The sequence below is a fragment of the Podarcis liolepis genome, assembly GCF_965112155.1.
Source record: "Podarcis liolepis genome assembly, chromosome: 1".
Classification (NCBI taxonomy): domain Eukaryota; kingdom Metazoa; phylum Chordata; class Lepidosauria; order Squamata; family Lacertidae; genus Podarcis; species Podarcis liolepis.
Window position 1 is genome coordinate 105,111,411 of NC_139554.1, and position 12,626 is coordinate 105,124,036.

At 44.8% G+C, this 12,626-nt stretch overlaps 2 long non-coding RNA genes across 2 annotated transcripts in view; both read right to left on the bottom strand.

The window, feature by feature from the left end:
• LOC310703285 overlaps positions 1-2,155 on the bottom strand; it is a 10,638-nt gene extending 8,483 nt beyond the window's left edge. Inside the window, exon 1 of the long non-coding RNA XR_014524059.1 lies at positions 85-2,155. This is a non-coding gene — a long non-coding RNA (uncharacterized lncRNA). The remainder of the gene's footprint in view (positions 1-84) is intronic.
• The window catches only part of LOC310703258, a 331,049-nt gene that overhangs the window by 98,681 nt on the left and 219,742 nt on the right, over positions 1-12,626 (bottom strand). The window lies entirely within an intron of this gene.

Consider the following 12,626-nt stretch of genomic DNA (forward strand, 5'->3'; position numbering starts at 1 on the left):
TTGTTCAGATGTGCCTTGTCGAGTCTCATTTGGAAATGGGGCTCCATGTGACAAAACTTCGCACTGGGAAGTTTGTGACCTTACCCTGAGTTGCTTGTAATATTGTACAGCGGAGGTTTCACAGTAACGTAGTTGCATATTTTGGAATAAGCGCGGGAGTCACTTAAAGACCTGGCAGTGCAGACCTTGCACGAGGGCTTCTGCTTGTGCAACGGGGCTCCCCCCCCCTGCCAGTACCCCCTGAAACTGGGGTGGGGTGGGGAGTCAGGAGAACACAGAACAGTGTGCAAAGGGAGGAGAGAAGAGATAATTCACTATGGCAAGGTGAAATCCTTCGGCTCATGGGACATTCACGATGGCACAACATTGAATTCCACCCCTAGTCTTAAGAACTGGCTGTTGCTCTTGGACACTTGTAGGATGCCACAGCGGTCTTTATTTGTTGATCTGTTTAGAGCAATGGAGAACGTTAATTGTGGCTTACCCTGTGTAGTGTAACAAGCACTTTTTACTAATCCAGCGCTGTAAAAATTAAAATAATAACATCTTCCCCCTCCCCTCCCCCCTCTTCTTGCTCTTCGATACAACAATTCTAGACAGTCAGGGTACTGTATTCGTTGGGCTAAGGCTGGGCTGTTAGCTAAATTAAGCCATTGTGACTCAAAATCCTCCTTTAATAAGGTTCATGCTGTCTACAACTTCATCATTTTCTGCTGAATGATAATTACTTTATTCAATCATGTTCAAGGTTTTAGTGAAAGCTAGCATTGATTGATTAACTTCAATTACCATGCTTACATTTGCATAGATAAAAACTGCTTTTCAATTTGTGAGTGGCACGCCAGTGGAAACCCTGCGCTGATATTTGCATTTCAATGTGAACAGTGAAGAATAAAGGTGGGAGAGAGGTCTGATCAGTGCTAAGCCCTTTCTGCTTCAGTGCTTAAGCAGTTTTTTCCCATAAACACTCTTGTTATGATGTTAGTTTGTTCAATCCAGTCTGAGGGTAACCGATGGAGCCTCCTGTTTGACAAGCGTGCATGACAATCGTAACCGGGCGGACTGGGAAATCCGAAAAGTCAAGACTTCTCGACAGAAGCTAGGCTGTGCACCATGCAAATTAAACAGACAAAATTCTCCCTGCGACTACAATGGGAGCGCAGAGTGCCCCTCCGGTGCTTTCAAAAGCAGCCTTGTCAGCTATTGATTTAGACTCCAAATTTCGACTTTGCTCTTTCCGTGGAGGGAGTCTGGTGTGACTCAGCGAATTGAAACAACAACAACAAACTCGCCGGCTGCCTGCCTCTCCTTTGCCAGTTCCACCAGGGCAAAAGTCCCAAGGAGCAAATGAGCAACTTGTAACACGATCACACTTTAGAAAAGGACCCCCGCCTCAATACACTGGCGTTTTTATTCAGCTGGCTCAATACTAGCTGCACTTTCTTTGGTGCAAAGTGGAGGCGTTCTTCGGAGTTGGTGGTTTGATGAATCCTTCGAAAGTTGCAAAGCAGGAGAGGACTATCCCAAATTTCCAAGTTCAGGGCTTCCGGATAGTAGGGGTAGTTGTCAGTGGTCTTGCCAGGGCAGGATTTTGGGGCAGAAGTTGCCATAGAATGGGCAGGGGGAGCTCCAAGCACAGCTGGGCTGGCACACCCTTCTCCAGTTTTAATACGAATTTAAGCAAATTAATACAATTGCCATCCCCAGAGCCCACACATAAGCCTTGGCCCCCCGACATCCCAGTGTACATGGCCATACTTGCTCAGTCCCTGACCTTCCCAATGTTGAGCAGGGAAGGCCTGGGGGGGGGGGCTGAACTCACATTTCCTTGAACACAAGCCGAGTGCCTGGGAACTGACAGTATTAGGGTCCCTTGTCGCATGGTGTGTGTGTATGCATTCTCTTCATGTTCCAAATCCTTGCAGACCATCCTGCTCCACACTAGAAATGTTGCAGACTGGGCTGGTGGGGCAATGTTCATGGGGGTTAATAGGGTGCGCATACCTGCCAACATGTTGAGTCCCCAAACCGTCATGTGCGTCTTCCCATCTGTTCTCCCGCATGAGCCATGTGACTTATAGGAGATTGTGGAGCCCCCAAAAAGTGTTTTTTCACGGCCATGCTTTCAGGGAGACCAAAAATGTGTGTGATGGTGCCCCCCCCCAGCACTTTTTTCGTGGCGAGATATCTGCACTCAAAATGGTCACTGTGCGCTTGCAGGAAAAATCGGGATGTCCCAGTTTTCCTGAGATCCTTTACGGGTATGGGTGGCGCTTTCATGCCTCCTAGGATTAGGTGTTGCATGGCATAGTTCACGCAGAACAGAACTGCAAGTGATAAGAGACATGGAGCCATTTGCAGAAAATGGTAGCCTGGATAACCTTCCACTGTCCTCTTCTGTAACATGCTGTAGAACCTTTCCTTATATCATGACCTCCTTATACCATGTTTTTCCCACCCTGCACCATTTCAGCAGTTGGTGCTGAAAAAAATGAGGAAGTCCTCAAAATAATGGCGTCAGAGTGCAGACTACGATGTCCTCTATGCTATGGAGAAAGAAGGTGAGAACTCTACATGGGGCTGCCATTTTCAGCCATGTGTTTCTTATGGCAGAGCACAGAAGGAGCGTCTCCACTCCCATCATTCAGCCCACACACTGAGGTCCAGTGCTGAGGGTCTTCTGGTGGTTCCCTCACTGGGAGAAGTGACGTTACAGGGAACCAGGCAGAGGGCCTTCTTGGTAGCAGTGCCCTCCCTGTGGAATGCCCTCCCATAAGAACTACACAACTTTTAGAAGACATCTGAAGGCAGCCCTGTATCAGGAAGTTTCAAATGTTTTATTATGATTTTATGTGTGTTGGAAGCAACTCAGCCAGATGCACAGGGTATAAACCTCCTCCTCCTCTTTGGTCTATGTCATCTTCCTGGTTCACACTTTGGCCCCTTCAGTTTAAAGGTGATTGGGAACAAATGCTCAGACAATACCCTGCCAGAGAATTTAGGAACTTGTGGCTGACAATCGTACGTTCGGCAGAGCAGAGGAAGTGCCTTGTACTGGCCAGCAGAGACTACTCTGGGCTTGAGGCAGTATTTTGTCCCAGCCCTGTGTGGATCTTCTGCATGCGAGGCAAATTTTCTGTTACTGGGTTACAGCCCTGGTCTGATTTGGAATAAGTCAACTCATTCTATCGCCCTTTTAAAGTGCCAACAAACCTTTTTATTGGGCGCCTGAATATCGGAGCATCAAGGAATGGAAGTGAGCAATACAAATCCAAACACGGAATTCCACAGCGAATGCAAAAGGAGTATCGGTCTCCTACTAAGGGGGTTAAAACAGTTTTCAGATGCTGCTGTTTGAATTCCCCGATGGCGTTATTGAAAGCCCCATGACTCTCGAAGCTGTTCTGCTTGGAAGTCTGCCAGGGCTTGGATTGATCTAGTGTCAAGGCTTGCCATAGAATCTACTGTAAGCTATCAGCAACCATTTCCAGCATCAATGAACGGAAGCACCACCTGTGTGTATTTAAGGCTGAGTTCCCTATATGCACAGGGTGCCACTAGCTTTGAATTCATAACATTTGCAGGTAGAGTTCACCTGCTTATCTGCTACATCGGGATGGTCAAAAATCCAAATCTCACCCTTTCATGCCGTGAAGGCATTGCATGAAATGATATGCTGCTCTCTCCTTTTTGCACTGCACAGAATAATGCACAGCATTTTGAGTTTGGTAGAGTGGTCTTGTTTTGAGATGTACAACTTTTTAGGCATATGAGGAAGGCTTTTGTAATAGTCTTTCATCTCATTCTTGATTTCCTAAATTTTGGGGTGATGCAGCCAAGAGAAATTGAGTACAGGATATATCATGGATCTGAGTAAGCAGGGAAGTCATTCTTGGTAAAGTTTAGCAGGTGAACAGTTTCAAAGTGTCCCCTTTGGCATAAGAACATGTGGTAGTCATGGTTAGTGTGTTGGAGACCAGGATTCAAATCCCCTCTCAGTCATTAAACCTTCAGGAGGACTTTCGTTCACTCACTGTCTCTCTAGCCACAGGGTTTCTGAGATGTCCTAGCCATCCACCTGAATCTAATAGAACAAGGGATGCAGGGGCGCAGTTATTTGACCTGCACCAGAACCAGGGGCAACCCCCAAACCAGCTAGGGAGCCGGCTTGCCACATTTTTTAGCACCTCTGCAGATGGTGAGCATGACTGTTGTCAAACTGGCATCTTTTCAGAGTTGCCCGGCGACTTACTACAACAATTTCATCCTGAGTTCCAGCACCTATTTTTCTTGAAAAAAAGCACTGGTTACAACGCCTGCTGTGGCTGCAGAGACGGATATGTGAGAGACATGTTTCTGTCTCCTGTGTTGTTTTTGCTGTGTTTGCAGCACTGAAGTGAGCTCAGTGGGGCACACGCCTAGGCAGTGTGTATGGAGTTCCTGGGTTGCCCAGATGACAAGACCTCTCCCCCTCTCAGCCTCAGTGATGTGGTCCAAAGGAAAGCAGATCAAAACATAACCCTAGATGAATGGCACACACTTACTCCCCACGCCACCCCGGTTGGTTTCTTCAGAGCATCTAATAATAATAATAATTTATTATTTATACCCCTCCCATCTGGCTGGGCTTCCCCAGCCACTCTGGGTGGCTTCCAACAAAACACTAAAATAAGATAACCTATTAAACATTAAAAGCTTCCCTAAACAGGGCTGCCTTCAGATGTCTTCTAAACGTTTGGTAGTTATTTTTCTTTTTGACATCTGGTGGGAGGGCGTTCCACAGGGCGGGCGCCACTACCGAGAAGGCCCTCTGCCTGGTTCCCTGTAACTTGGCTTCTCGCAGCGAGGGAACCGCCAGAAGGCCCTTGGCGCTGGACCTCAGTGTCCGGGCAGAACGATGGAGGTGGAGACGCTCCTTCAGGTATACTGGACCGAGTCATACTTTTCCCTGTGACTGTAGTAATCTAAATGCTACTTAATAATACTTCTGTGTTCAGAGCTCAAAAAGAAGAAGAAGGAAGTGTTATCAAGCTATTTTCTTCAGTCAGTGTGTATTTAAGAAAGTGGGATGCATTGCAAAAATAAAATTAATCGGTCTTTCTGCCCCAAATGTCCCAAAACAAGGATGATTGCGACAGTGCCAAAAGGAAACTCCTGCTGTGAATAAATTGGATCATTTTAAAAATGATGTTCAGATGACAAATCTGTATATCTTCCAGGGTTACTTTGCTATTCGCGCTGGAACCTACACACTGTGTTATGAGAGAGAGTACAGATGGCAGCAAGTTGTGTCTATGCAGGGATTTTTGTCCATCTCAAAAAATATTTCTTTAAAATTACTCAAGACAGATGGAAAGACAAATCTGTCTTAAGATATTTAATCCCAATATATAACTGTTCAGATGACTTACAACAATAGGAAATCGCCAGTTTGTTTTCTAAACCCTCCTGCAATGTTTGCCATAAGAACACAAATTATGTGTACGTTTTAATGCCTCTATGCTTCATAATTATGCATGGTTGTGTGCTGTTATAATTGACATAAAATATAAAACAGGTCAAAGAGCAGCTATTAAAACTATTTTTCATTTTGCTTTCTGACAGCCAGCAACATCGCAGGCTAGTGCATTTAATAGGGCCTTGTGCAGAATGCAAAGATAGTTATATAATTTCATCCATATTAAAGCCTCCAGAACTTGCAACCTAATTATTTCCTACACGATACTGTTGTAAAGTATATTACTTTATTTGGAATGGGTCCATTTTGAGATTAAATAATTGAAGTACATTAAATTAGCATGGCTAGAGCAATCATAAAACTTACTTTTCTTCTACTTAGTCAAAAAATAATGGTAGAAATGGGCTTATCCAATCTGCTTGTTTTAATTACTGAAGTATATTTTCAACCAGAAGGCAAATTGAATACTGTATCAGAGCAAAATGAAAATAGGTAATTTACCTGCTAAGAGAAGTGCTAGTCCTGTAAAGAAAAGGAAAAGCTGGAAGAAAGCTGAATTTGCCTCTTGTTCCTTTTTCGCCATGCTTGGCCTAGCTTGATATAGGGCACTTTGCTATATGGTCAACACGGATTCTACATCAATGGGAAAATTGGATCTTTCCAGGTATGTTTTTATGCATTTGATGACCCCGGAGGAAGATGGAACGCACATCCCTGTGAAGTACCTGGAAGGAGCTGCTCTTGAGAGAAGAAGGGCCTCATAACATTTTACTTGATCATTTCCTCCCCAGTTTAATAAAAGCCATCAGAACACTCACTTTACAGAAGCCTCACCTGGTGTGTGATGAACAAAAGCAAATTTAGCAGACAAGAGTGAGCACAAGCCCACAAATAGCAAGATTGGTAGCTAAACCACTGTGTGCTACACGTTCTGTGCTTCAACAACAGAATGTTGCTGAGTGGCAACTTAGAAAACCAGGATGGATTTTTGAGTGATGAATATTGATAGAAGCCTGCAGTGGAAATGAGTTTGATAGTGACCTTCACTGCAATGCCTACCAAAGGGAGGCTCAGCCTATCAGAACCTCCTGTCCTTTGTTCCCAAAAGTATAGTGAAACTATTTTCTTCTGTTCTCCACCTTCGTTTGGAACTAAATAAACGTATACAGTGGTACCTCGGGATGCGAACGGGATCCATTCCATCCTGAACAGAACGTAAGATGCGACATTGCATCTGCGCGTGTGCAGGTTGTGTTTCGCCGCTTCCGCGCATGCCCGTGACGCCATTTTGACTGTCTGTGCATGCATGAGCGATGAAACCTGGAAGTAATGCGCTCCGTTACTTCTGGGTCGCCGCGGAGTTTCTTCCCTTGATAAGCATAACTGAATGAAGTTTGTCAGGGCTTTCGTTTAATGTTGACTAAGCAGCTAGACTTCATGCTCCTGCTGAAGTGGACGGTAAGCTTATGCCATAATAAATATGTCGTAGGCACAATGCAGTCCACAAAAGCATATGCCATCATAACTGAGTTGGTCCTTAATGTGCCACAACTCGTCGTTGCTTCAGGACAGCCCCCATCAGCTGAGACAAAGATATTGCTCATAATATCTGTTTAATAGGCCTCTTGACATGCATGCATTTCCTTTGGCTGCCTATTTTATGTTTCTTTTGACACACATAAACTTACCTTACGTTCTCCTGAATTAACCTTTTCTTTAACAGGTGGGTGGGTGGGTGGCTTTGAGCTGTACAGGGCTTCTTCCCGACAACCAAATATGTATACGGTTGGCAAGGGTGCCAACTTGAATAAAATACGGGGGGTGGGGCAGTAAGCCATGCCCCATGTAATTGATCACATGGCGCTGCACAATGCACCATTTGAAAGGCAATGGACATCAACTTTGGGCGGTGGCCCCCTCAAATGCTTTATTGGAGGAGGAGCTGAACAGACTTCAGCCCCTAGGAGTTGGCTTCTATGACGGTTGGTACAGAGGACAATATAGGAACAGAAGAAGAGCCTGCTGGATCAGGCCAATGGACCATCTAGTCCAGTATCCTGTTCTCACAGTTGCCAACCAGATGCCTGTTGGAAGCCCGCAAGCAGGACAGAAGAAGAAGAAGAAGAAGAAGAAGAAGAAGAAGAAGAAGAAGAAGAAGAAGAAGAAGAATTTATTATTTATACCCCGCCCATCTGGCTTGGCTTCCCCAGCCACTCTGGACGGCTTCCAACAAAATATTAAAATACAGTACAGTAATGCCTCAAACATTAAAAGCTTCCCTAAACAGGGCTGCCTTCAGATGTCTTCTAAAAGTCTGGCAGTTGTTGTTCTCTTTGACATCTGGTGGGAGGGCATTCCACAGGGCGGGTGCCACTACCAAGAAGGCCCTCTGCCTGGTTCCCTGTAACTTGTCTTCTCACAGTGAGGAAACCACCAGAAGGCCCTTGGTGCTGGATCTCAGTGTCCGGGTAGAACGATGGGGGTGGAGTCGCTCCTTCAGGTATACAGGACCGAGGCCGTTTAGGGGTTTAAAGGTGAGCACCAACACTTTGAATTGTGATCAGAAACGTACTGGGAGCCAATGTAGGTCTTTCAAGACCGTTGTTATGTGGTCTCGGCGGCCGCCCCCAGTCACCAGTCTAGCTGCCGCATTCTGGATTAGTTGTATTTTCCATGTCACCTTCAAAGGTAGCCCCACGTAGAGCGCATTGCAGTAGTCCAAGCGAGAGATAACTAGAGCATGACCACTCTGGCAAGACAGTCTGCGGGCAGATAGGTTCTCGGCCTGCGTACCAGATGGAGCTGGTAAACAGCTGCCCAGAACACAGAATTGACCTGCGCCTCCATGGACAGCTGTGAGTCCAAGATGACTCCCAGGCTGTGCACCCGGTCCTTCAGGGGCACAGTTACCCTATTCAGGACCAGGGACCTCCAGTGGTTTTCAGCAACAGGTCTTCAGAAGCATTACTGCCTCTGTCTGTGGAGGCAGAGCAAAAGCCATCGTGGCTAGTTGCCATTGATAGCATTCTCCTCTGTGGATTTGTCCTGTCTTCTTTTAGAGCATCCAAGTTGGTGGCCATCACTGCCTTCTGTGGGAACGAGTTCCATAGTTGAACTATGTTCCGCATGAAGAACTGCTTCATCTTTCCTGAATCGTCCCAACAGAAAGCTACCTTCTAGGTCAGTATTGCCCACTTTGATTGCCAATGATTCTTCAGGGTTTCAGGCAAGGGTCCAGCTGTACATGGAGATGCTGGGGATTTTTTTTTATTAAATATAATTTTTATTACATTTTCTGTTTTACAATTTAAAGTACTCATTTTTACATCCTTAAGATATCAATGACTTCCCTTCTTCTTTTTCCATGGTTCATTTTGCATATCATTAATCCCTGCATATTTTACAAAAACTAAACCATTCAGTATTCCATTATTGCATCCATCAAAACTTGTTTACACTGTTGAATTTATCTTCATGCTGCCACCGTTTGCAGCTGCACACAGTTGTTTCCTATATATTCAATTAACTTTTTCCAATCTTCTCTAAACGTATGTTCTTCTTGTTCACTTATTCTATATGTTAAGTCTGCAAGCTGCACATATTCTGTCAATTTAAGTTGCCGGTCTTCTTTGGTTGGGACCTCGCTCATTTTCCATTTTGGGGCTAACAAAATATGGGCCCCAGTAGTGGCATACATAAATAACCTTTTTTGATGCCTGGGAATTTCGGTCTGAATTATCCACAACAGAAAGGACTCTGGGGTGGTTTTCTTTGGGGGGGGGGAGTACTTTGGAACATTTTTCTCAATTCATTATGTATCATTTCCCAATAGTCTTTTACCCTTTTACAAGTCTACCAGAGATGCTGGAGATTCAACCTGGGACTTCCTGAGTGCAAAACAGAAGCTCTGCAGCACTTCCCAGTAGTGAAATAGCTTAGAAAAGGATGCACAAAGCTGTATAAGCTAAGCCCCTCCTGACATACTGTGGGTCCCTAAATGCATCCTGTCTAGCTTCTGTGAAAAGAAATGGGCTGTGTGGCAGCTACTGGAGTAACGTTAGAGTCAAATCTATTTCAGCTAGTTTTGTTGACATCAAAGGTGGCCTCAGAGCTGAGAGTGGTAAGCGTGCAAGATCACCCTTGCCGATCTCTGGTGTGACAAAACGTCTAGAAAGCGAAAACGTCGAAAGTTTGCTTTGACTTATCCTGTTTAGCACGGAAGATATTTCTTTCCAGCTAGTTTGGTACGTGACAATCGGCTAAAGGAAGCGTGGAAAACCCGATTGAGGCAAGCGTGCTAGCCTGGTTACCTTTTTAAGGCAGATCAATAAAAAATGTTTGGTATTCCTTCCCAGCTGCATCTTTGATTGTGGAGACATGAAAAGAAGACATATATCTCTATACGGCGCCTGGCAGATCGCCTTTGTTCCTGGTTGCTGTGAAATTATGAAAAGCAAATACAGATCTCCTTTTGGTGGTTTCCATTTAAATCCTCTTCCATTGAAGCTGCATAGTTAAATACCGATTGCAGGGAAGGAAGGAATATAAAAAGTGGGTTACGTGGGGAAATGTTACTTTAAAAGTGAGGGGGAGTCCTCGGAGGGTATGTTGGGATGTTCGCCTTTGAGCACCTAAAGCAGCTCTTTGCAAATAACGCTGCACTTGTCAAGAGTCCTTTTAACCACAAATGATTGCCGTGCCTTGAAATCTGTTACATTATCTAGAAGAAATGCAACCAGAGGCTTGCAGTTGGGAAACACTTCTTGCCCCCACCCCAATCCATTGCATTCTTGCGCAATATTCCAGCTTGTATAAGGCATCTTGCATCCCCATCTCTGCACTGTGGCCGCAAATAAGCTTTGACAGCATGCCTGCAAATCAGGTGGTAATAATAACACTCCCATGAAATAATGAGTAGGATTTTTAAAAAATGAAAACAACGCTTGTGCAAAAGCCCAAAGAATTCAAAGCAGCTTTATTGCCTTGGAAAGACATAGAACCAAATGTGTAGTTTTCCTCATTCAGGAGAAAAAATGGAAAAAGAGCAATTTATGAGGATTTCACTTCTTAGGGGCAACAGAGACCTACATTGTAGCCCACACGTCGGCTCACTGAGGGAGGCTGTCATAAGAAGCGGAACGGACTAGAATGAGCCACAACATTCCTCCTCCAGATTTCCAGGCCACATATTCTGCAAGGAGGCTCAATTTTAGGCTTTTAATGCAAGTATTTAACATTTGGAAACATTAGGTGGTAACTGCTCCGACTTAAAACAATATCTATCCAGTTTCCCCACTGACATTCTGGTTTCCTGCACAGTTATGGGCTCAGAGCCGACCCTACTATTAGGTTGTGAGGTAACAACCTGAGGCAACCAATTTTGGGGTGTCGTGAAAGGGCAGCAAAATGTTAGCTCCTTTATTTGTTTGGTTATTATTATTAATTAATTTATGATAGCCGAAAGATTATAATGGAGCCAAAGTATCATTAGATCATTAATATATTAATAACAACGTTCTGACACCGTTATAATGGCTGTGTTTAGTTTTATGTTGCAGTCCCCCTGGGGTGTATGTGCCTTAAGGATAAAAGTTGTTTCTGAATGTTGCCAGCAGATGAGCAAATAGATCAAAATCTTGGACCCTTCCTTCACAAACGGAATTCCCAGGGCAAGATTTTCCTAACTGGTAGCATTTGGAACCTTTCTGTTAAGTGCCTGTGATTGTCACCTCTGCCTAGGTTCTCGCTGTCTAGCATTTTCTTATTTGCATATTCTAATCTATTTAATTATATGCACATTTATAATTGCCTATGCGTGGTGGGGGGGTTCATAGGTGTGGGGGCTCTTCTGCTAAGCCTGTTCAAAGCTCATCAGAAGGCAAAACAAAGTACTGTTGTGGATGTTTTTTCCCCACTTGACTTTGGAGAGCAATTCATATCTGCAGCATAACCCCCAAGACTGCAGATCATTGTAACCATTTAAATATTAAAATAATATGCAGCGTGGGCTTTTACGATGGACCCTGGAGTAGACAACCAGAATGCCATATTCATGTTGGTCCGAAAACACCTGGGAGCTAGTCTCTAGAAATAGGTGGCATGGCCATCATATTCTCGGTATGTTTCTTTTCCAGTATTTTGCTGCTATAATGTTCTAAACTTTGGCTTCTGTAAGAAGCTCACTAGTAGCTTGGGGTTTAGCCAACATGTGGTAGCCTTTTATTTCCTAGAGATGAAGCCATGCCTTTAGTGTTCTACTCTTGGAATTGTAGAATCACATTAGAAAATCTGCACAGAGCATCTGTGAAGCAATGGCGGGCTTCAGATGCAACGCTAAACCATGGTTTGTCATTACACAATTGTAGTAATGAGTCTCAGGGTTGAACACTTTATGCTTTTCTTGTATGGTTTCTATCTTTGTAATGTTGCAAGCCGCTTAGGTATGTTTTGTGATTTAGCAGTATGCAAGTACTTTTACAAAGAAGTAATAAATATAAACACTCCCTCTCCTCTTCATCCTTCACACAAGGAGCTCAGAGCCTGTGACCCTTCAGATATAATTACCATCGCACCAGCCAGCATGGCCACTGGTCAGGGATGATGGGAGCTGGAGTTCGGGAGCATTTGGAGGGCAATAGGTTCACCACCTCTGCTTTACATGCTAGGAAGGAAAGAGTAAAGATTCCAGTTATGGTTTGTAAGAAATCACCGTTTCCCATGTTCAGATGAACCCGGAAACTGTACTTAGTTACAAACTACAGAAGCTTTAAATGACCCCCCCTTGCTTGAGAGAGAGGGAGAATGGGAGCTCAAGGCTTGCTGCTGCACTAAACCATGGTTTATATTCTATCCAAATGTAGCCATCATCTGTTGTTGGGAACTAAATACTGGAAATCGGAAAACTGTTGGGAACTGTTTTGACAGCTTGGGAGGCTTGGGAGTCATGGACAGCCAGCGCACCATTGCCCCCTGCTCCTGGACTGCTTCCTGGGGGGGGGAAGCCTCCCCCAAGCTGTCAAAAGGCAGAGAGAAGGGAGGAAGGCTGCTGGCAAAGCGGCATGGCTCCCTCCCCCCCATCCAGGAAGCAGCCCACCATGGGTGGCTCACTCCAGCCCCCATGGGCAGCTCGCTCTGCCCCCATGGGCGTCTCTCCCCCTGGGACCCTCGC